A 7,768-nucleotide genomic window follows, 5' to 3' on the forward strand; every position below is an offset into this window, starting at 1 on the left:
CACATGTCATGCTTCCAAAATTTGCATAGGTTGTTCCTCGTTGGTGCTATGGAAGGCATGACGGATGGGCGAGTTTGGTGGATAGGTGGCTCGGCGCCGATGCAGAGTTTGCTGCCAAGAGCATCAAGGCCCGGGCTAACCGTGGAGACGACGGGACACACGGCCAAGGAAACAGGAACCACTGGGGCTTCAAGGCCATGAAGGTATATCTATGTGCATGATGCATTTTTGTTCTTCTTTACGTCATGTTCTTATGTATGGCTGACTTCTATTTGACGTTGTAGGAGGACAAGTTGAAGAGGCCGCTCTCAGACATGGAGTCGTGGAAGCTGGCCTGCAAGCGGAGTCATCGCAAGGAGGGCGAGAGCCAGTACTACGGCAAGACCGAGGAGCACCTGGGGTCTTACATTCATCACTATCAGGAGTTGCATCCGGATGTTCCTGTTGCTGAGGTCGCCCAGTCTCAGATCGACGACACGACGGTGGTGGCCATCCAGGGGAAGAAGAATGGCCGGTATCCGTGTTTCGATGGCTTGATCACTCCTTCGATCTCGTACACACGGCTTCGGGCTAGCAACCCGAGCCAGTTAGAGAGTACGTGGCGTTCACATACTCCCTTAGCCCGCCAGCATGCTGTAAGTACTTCCTCTTTATCTTTTTCTATCTTGCATTCTCAGTTTATTTTCAGCATTGCTCACTTAGAAACAACCTAAATTATGTAGGCATATAAGGAGTTTGTCGAGCATAGGAATCTCGAGGTGCGGGAGTACTTGAAACGAGTGAAGACAAACGATGATTACAACCGTCAGATGATGACGGTTAGTTTTGCCCTCTTAAAACCAACCTAAATTTTTGCACTTTCATTCCTTCTGATCTTCTAGTTTGCTTGTTTAACTAACATTCAGGCTATGTTGGCGTCTTGGACTAACCGCACGGATCCACCACAAATGGGACCCCCACCACCACCTGCGGGAGAACCCCCACACGTGCCCACGTTCGATGAATGGGTGGCACTAGGCAGTGATGGTTCGGTTAGTACATTTGCCTAACTACTAGCAAACTAGTTCTCGTTCATGAAACACTATCATATCATATTTACCGTTAGAATCTTTTCTGAAACATGTAGGGGACCGGTGGCTCGACTCCTGCTCCGTCGACCCCAGTCACTCCGATCTGGCAGAGTGGTGGTGGTCGCGATGACAGTTTTGGCGGAGGTGGTGGTGGTGGTTTTGGCGGAGGTGGTGCTTTTGACGAAGGTGGTGGTGGTTATGGCGGAGGTGGTGCTTTTGGCGGGGGTGCTCTTGCTTCATGATTCCGTGCATGTGGCCATCGTGCCATGCCTTTCATATTCCTACTTTTATCATGTTTCATGTCTTGCACTACTTTTATGTTCATGAACTTCCATCGGTGATGATCTTTAGATGATGTGATGAACTTGAGTATGTTTAGATGATGATGGTGAACTTGAGTATGTTTAGATGAACTTGAGTATGTTCACATGATGAATTGTCATATTTCTGCATAATTTCATATTGTTCTGTTTTGAAATGCTGTCAAATGAATTGGAAAAGAGAAAACAGGGAAAATAAAAAAAAACAAAAAAAACTATGCCTACGGCAAAGCCGTCGGCATATATACGCCCAGGAGTTACCAGGGCTTGCCACGTGACAAACTATGCCGACGGCTTTGCCGTAGGCATAGCCCTGCTGCCAGGAGAAACCAGGAGCTGCCACGTGGCAGACATATGCCTACGGCAAAGCCGTCGGCATAGAGTTCCATCTATGCCGACGGCTTTGCCGTAGGCATAGCCCTGCCGCCAGGAGAAGCCGGGGGACGACACGTGCCGTCGGCATACCTGCGCCACGTGTCGTCTCCTGAATCGCACCACGTGCCGTCTCCTGAATCGCGCTGTTGACGGCGCCGTCCGTTGCCGTCAGACGGAAAACAACGCCGACAGCTAAACTATGCCGACGGCTATCCCACGGCCGTCAGCATATGCACCTATGCCGACGGCTATAGTACACCGACGGTCTGACACATCTACGCTGACGTGATCTACGCCACGGGGCTATGCCGACGGCGGCCGTAGGATAGATCTATGCCGACGGCAAAGGACCTATGCCGACGGCCCTGGGCCGTAGGCATAGCCCGCGAGTCCGGTAGTGACTGAGGGTCGGCAGCGAGCGTGAGAGGACGGATCTGGAGGGATGGGAGGAAGGAAAAGAGCGAGGGGAGGTCGTCGGTCTGCCACCCGCCGTCGGGACTCGCCAGATTCGGCCGGCGTGAGTGGCGGCGGCGGCAGCGAGGAGTCGCGGGGGGAGAGATGGCTCACGAGAGAGGAGAGAGAGGAGGCTTGCGTTTGGGGACGAGCTGGCCAATCTCTTTCTCCTTTTCTTCTCAACGAAGCGATCTTTTTTGTCTCGCAGCTGGTCCGGCGTGGACATCACAGGAAGCGTCCTTGTAGCGACTGTTATTGTGTTCAATATATTTATGGGGGTGGAGGAAATGAACGTGATATAATGGGGCGAGATAGATGTGAGAGTGAGATGTAGGTGTAGATATATTTGTTTGCAACAGAGTTACCCCAGTACACAAAACAGGCGCGTCCCCAGCCCCCGCGCCGCTCCTTCCCCGGGGGCGACACGGGCGGCGACCTCCGCCCCTCCGCAGCCTCACCCCTCCAGACTTCTCTCCCTCGCCGTCGCCGATGGCCTCCGGCAGGCAAAGCCTGTGCGGAGCCAGCGGTGGCGGGGCGCTCTCTGGTTGCAGGTTGCTCAGGAGAAGGGGATCTCGCGCGCAGGTTGCGGCCGTCGGGCGCTCGGCTCCGGGGCGGCGTCCTCGCGGGTGGCGGAGGTGGTCTTCGTCGCGCGGAGCGGCGGCTGGTCGCGGCGGTGGGCGTGCCGTCGCAGGCACGCGGTCGCGGTCGTTGGTGTTCGTGCGGTCCCGATATGGGACCTCGCGGGCCGTGGCTGGCGCGAACGGTGGTGCGGATGGGGGCGGCGGCCTCGATCCGAGCTCCAGCGCGGCCTGGGCGTGGACGGCGTGCTCACGGCGATTCCAGATGCGCGCATGGGGTGCCGATCGGTGGGCGATGCGGCGGCGGCTGGCGCGCTTTGGGCGCGGCAACTGACTGGGCGTGGCGTGCCTGACGTCTCCGGGGTATGAGGTGTAATGCGGGTGGAGGGCCTGCTCATGCTTAGTTGCTTCACTCGAGCGGCTCGATCTGGATCTAGCGCGCAGTGCTTGGTTGTTGTTCCTGCGATGCAGCGGTGGTTGCTGCAGTGGTGGTGGTCGTGGCGGTGCTGCGGTGGTGTGGTTGGCGGCTTCGGCCAGGGGGTGCGTGTATGGGCGTGGTGGATCCTGGGATCCTGCGGCCAGAGTGAGGTCGACCTCGGCTGGGATGGTGGTTGGTGGGCGGCGGTCAGTGGCGGCAGGTGGTCGACGCAACTCCGGGAGAAAACCTTGTTCCTATCTTCATCGGAGCCGGCGACGGCGGCGCCCGCGGGTGTCGTAACCTTTCTTGGAAGCATCGTCTTGGAGGTGTGCTCCTTCTCTCCACGATTTTGGCTCCGGAGGGAAACCTTGGATCAGCTGGATCGAGCGATGGAGGTGTCTTCGCGTCTTTCTCCTCCTTGGGGGCATCGCCTCGGAGCCGGCTACGACTAGGAGACCGGTGGATGGCGGCATCTTCGCCGCGTGGTTTGCTTAGGCGGGGCACTGGTTTCTGTTTTTGCAACGATGATGGCGTCGAGAGGAGCTCGGGTCACGGCGTGGACTTCGGTAGTCGGTTCTTCCCGGCGTGTCCGAGTTGCACTTCTGTTGGTTGCTTGGTTGTTTTGAAGTCGGAGCTGCGGTGGAGCGTGTCCAGGTGGTGACGATGACAGGCACTCGGTGCTCGTCGTCGAAGTCGGAGCTGTCGGTTGCTTGCGCGTGTGGCCATCCGTTGGCATGTGCCGTCGTGGCTTCTGCGGCTGTTTGCGGGCTGGCTTCGGTGATGGAGCTCTATGGTGAAGTCGGAGTCGCCCGTCCGAGGCACACACATAGTCTGCCAAGGTAATTAGCATGTAGTTTAACACTTGTGTCAGCTTTCTTACTCATGAATATATTTTTATGCTGGCATTGTGAACATGTTTATAGTGTCATGTATTTGTCTATCTTGTTGTAGACTATTTATATTATTGCCACATTGATATCAACCATGTATCATCGTGCAGGTATTTTGTTGTTCTTGACGATATATGGGACGTGGATACATGGGATATTATTAAGCTTGCATTTCCCTTGACTAGTTCTGCCAGTATTATAATCACCACTACCCGTAAAAATGATGTTGCTGAATCATGCCATTCAAAACCATTCAATGGACATATTTATTCAATAAGGGCTCTTAATATGGTGCACTCTAGGCAGTTATTTTACACGAGGCTATTCAACTCCGAAGAAAATTGCCCCTCGTACCTTAAAAAGGTTTCTGAGAATATTTTGGAAAAATGTGCTGGGCTGCCTTTGGCAATCATTGCTATATCTGGTTTGTTGGGTAATACTGAAAGGATAGAGGGTCAATGGAAACAAGTTGAAGATTCGATTGGTCGAGCACTTGAAAGAAATCCCAGAGTTGAAGGAATGATGAAGATATTATCACTTAGTTACTTTGATCTGCCTGCTCATCTGAAATCTTGTCTTCTATGTTTGAGTATATTCCCTGAAGATTATATTGTTCATAAGAAAGTTTTGATAAATAGATGGATTGCTGAAAGAATAATTCATACAGAAGCCGGATTTAGTAAAACATATCAGTTCGGAGAAAGGTGTTTTAATGAGCTCATCAATAGGAGTTTGATCCAACCTGGGGATACAAACAGATATGGTATGGTAAAAAGTTGGCGACTTCATGACACAATTCTTGATTTCATCATATCCAAATCCATCGAAGAAAACTTTGTTACTTTGGTAGGTGTTCCTAGTTTAACTGTTGGGACACAAAGCAAAGTTCGTCGGCTCTCCCTGCAAGCCGGCAAGCAAAAAGAACTGATAGTACCAAGAGGCTTGGTGTTGTCTCATGTCCGATCACTTGATGTGTTTGGGGAATCTGTGAAAATTCCTTCTATGGATAAGTTCAGGCATTTGCGTTTTCTGGACTTTGAAAATTGTGGCCAACTGGAGAACCTTCATCTTGAAAATATAGATAAATTGTTTCAGTTGAGGTACCTGAGTCTCCGAGGGGCAAAGAAAGTAAGCAAGCTTCCAGAACAAATCGGACGCCTATGGTGCTTAGAGATACTAGACTTAGGATGCACCTCTGTTTTTGAGTTACCAGCATCTTTTATCAATCTCAAGAGACTGGTGCACCTATTAGTAACCAAGAATGTTACACTTCCTTGTGGAATTTCTAAGCTACAAGAACTGGAGAAATTGAGGCTTGTTAGTGTCTATAGCCAGTCATTTAACTTCCTGCAAGAATTTGAGCAGCAACAGAGTCTGAAGGTATTGGTTCTTGATTTTGAGGATTATAATAATGCTGACCGAGTGAATGCTGAAAATGAGTCCAAGAAAACTATTATTGTTGCTTCCCTTAAAAACCTAGGGAACCTTCTCTGTCTAACTGTTTGGGATGGCCCTGAATTTGTAAGGGAGTCTTTGTGCCCTATGCCACTTAGCCTCCAGAAGCTGAAAGTCCGTGGTTCTATTATTCCCCATGTTCCAAATTGGGTCGTCTCCCTTGTCAACCTCCAGGAATTACGCCTTGATCTGGTGGGAGCTGAGCAGGAGGACTTCTATATCCTTGGAGGCTTACCTGTTCTGCGTTGTCTGATTCTGAGAATTGATGGACGGAAATTAGAAATACCTCATTAACAGAAGAGCCTGAAGTTACAAGGGTCATAGTCTGTGGTGAAGTTGGATTCCCATGCTTGAGGATATTTAGTTATGATAGTCCGTATGCTGTGATGAATTTGACGTTTGCGGCTGGAGCCATGCCCAAGGTAGATGACCTCTCGATAGAATTTAACGCAGTAAAAACTGAGTCTCTGGATACTAGCGGTGATTTCGATCTTGGAATAGAAAATCTCCCCAGCCTCGTTAAAATCAGATGTCAAGTATGGGGATACAGGGACGATAGCAGCAGAGTTGAGGCTGCAAAGGCTGCCATTCGGGAAGCAGCCAACGCACATCCCAACCGCCCTTGTCTATCATTCGGCTTATAATGCATTACCAGAATCAAGGTACTAACTTTTTCTCCCATGAAAGAGCATGTACAATTCACAAGATGTATGTATGTCTCTCATTGCCTCACATGATCGTTTGTCTGTCTTTTTCAGCTCAGGGAACAATTCCAGTTAGGCTGCAACGCGAAAGGCTCGTCATTCTCTGCGGGGGATAATGTGAGAAACATATGCCCTTGTGTTTCGTGATAATGTGAGAAAGATGGCAGGCAAGTAACTGTGCTGTACAACTGTACAAGTGTACACACATTTGGTTGTTCCGGAATTAATTGCATGCGTTTCCTGAAAGTAAACATGGCCCAAACTCAACTCAACTCAACTTTGCATAAATAAATCCACCTCTATGCATGTGTGTTTGGCCAGTCTAAACTCTTAACTGGAAACATGCCGTGCTTTAGGGCCGAGCAGAAGATGTCGTCGATGTTGTCGTGTCGTGGGAGAACGACACCAAGCACAAGGCGGCCCTTGACGTGAAGTTCAGAACACAAGAGGTCTCAACTCTGAATCTGGACCTTGCTAAGTTGCCTTCTTGGCCGACCTCACAAAATTCAGATTCAAAGTAGTATTGCGTCAGGATGTGCTCATGCTCACCTCTTTGTGTGAACGAATCATGGTAAAACATGGAACTTGTACACACAAACATGAAAATCAGCATATATCATTTGGCACCATGCTCATTAACTTTGTGTACCGATCTTCTTCATCCAGATTGCATGAGAAACTGGAGTAAAAGGCGGAGTAGGCGAAGAAGATGCGGAACCGGGTCGCGACGACCAACAACAAGTATGCAGAGTAGGAGAGGGCTGTCATTGAGACGACCGCGGCCCGGCACAGGTCCAAAGGGACCACGCCCAACGTAAAAATGCTCGGCTGCTTCGGCTGACCAGCCAACATGCACATAGATTACGACCTGAATAATCACCGTGAATTTGTGGACTAACTCATGCTCTTGCTTTACTGGCTTTCAACATTGGTCATATGCTTCGATCATAAATGTATTATATTTGGGAGAGTAGCTTTCAACATTGGTCATAAGCTTCGATCATAATTGTATTATATTTGGGGGAGTGAATTGCTGTTTCTACCACTATTTAGACATATTTAAACTGTTGATGGTAAACAAGCGGGCGGAGAGCCAGAAGAGCAAAGCCCATGGCAGGTGGCCCAAACTCAATTGAGCTGAATTTAACTGAACTTTGCATAAATGAATCCTTCTCTAGGCATGGGTGTTTGGCGAGTCCTATTAACTGAAAAATCTGACGCTTCAGGGCCGAGCAGAAGATGTCGTCGATGCTGTCATGTGGTGGGAGATCACCAAGCAGAACTCGGACCTTGACGAGAAGTTCTCAACACAAGAGGCCTCGTCTCTGAATCTCGACATTGCCTAGTTGCCTTCCTGGCCGATCCTTTAGTTGCAAAGTTCAGATTCAGAGTATCACGTCGGGATCATGTGTGACAGAATCATGGTAAAAAATTGGAAGCTGTACACACAAAATGAAAACAAGCACATGTAACTTGTCACCATACTAAATAACTTTGTGTACTGA

General features: G+C 49.9%; 1 long non-coding RNA gene and 1 pseudogene across 1 annotated transcript; both read left to right on the forward strand.

The window, feature by feature from the left end:
• Positions 1 to 764: 764 nt before the first annotated feature.
• LOC125515554 lies at positions 765 to 1,195 on the forward strand. Its single transcript, XR_007287064.1, has 3 exons — positions 765 to 818; positions 906 to 1,031; positions 1,127 to 1,195. It is a non-coding gene; the product is annotated as an uncharacterized LOC125515554 (long non-coding RNA).
• A 1-nt stretch (position 1,196) lies between these two features.
• On the forward strand, positions 1,197 to 7,293 carry LOC125517073 (annotated as a pseudogene).
• Positions 7,294 to 7,768: the final 475 nt, after the last annotated feature.

This window comes from Triticum urartu, chromosome 6 (genome assembly GCF_003073215.2).
Source record: "Triticum urartu cultivar G1812 chromosome 6, Tu2.1, whole genome shotgun sequence".
Classification (NCBI taxonomy): Eukaryota; Viridiplantae; Streptophyta; class Magnoliopsida; order Poales; family Poaceae; genus Triticum; species Triticum urartu.